Here is a 577-nt window from a genome sequence, read left to right as displayed (position 1 = left end):
GTTTCATTATTTGTTATTTCCGGGTCTTTTCATTGCATTCACTTACAACAAGAAAGAACCACCCGTGTTTGGCGCAGCACCTGCATTTTGGTGCATTCTTCTTTCTTTCCTTGGTCTTCCGTTCCGTCATATTCCTAATAACTTATCCAATGACAACGAATTAACCGCAAGTGCATCTTTCTTTTATCAAATCTCAGGGACATGGTCTAATCATGAGGGTAGTATTTGATCATGGTGTCGGATCCTATGTTACCGGGGTCGACCCCAAAGCCATAATGTCTCAAAACGAGGAGGCCATAGAGAAAGTCTTTTTTATTCCTTTGTCTCGAACTTTGTGAAGAACTCCATTCTATCTCTCCCTAGTTACGAACAAAAAACTGGGGCTACGACCCAGTTGTACACTCCCTCCGTTCTACGAACCCTTGTTGATTCTGAACTTCGTTCGCGAAGGCACCGGACTTTTGCCGGGCCAGCCCTTTTATATGCGCCGTTTTCCAAAATAAGCTTTGCTCCTCTGGGTGCTAGGCGCTTCCGTGGTTCGCGAGAAGGAAAAAGGACTCATCCTTTGTTGCATCTG

This window comes from Bidens hawaiensis, unplaced genomic scaffold, assembly GCF_021521415.1.
Source record: "Bidens hawaiensis isolate Kalapana, Puna unplaced genomic scaffold, B.hawaiensis_p1.1 tig00061997_1, whole genome shotgun sequence".
In the NCBI taxonomy this organism is placed as follows: Eukaryota; Viridiplantae; Streptophyta; class Magnoliopsida; order Asterales; family Asteraceae; genus Bidens; species Bidens hawaiensis.
The sequence above is the reverse complement of the archived record's forward strand: the minus strand, read 5'-3'. Positions refer to the sequence as shown.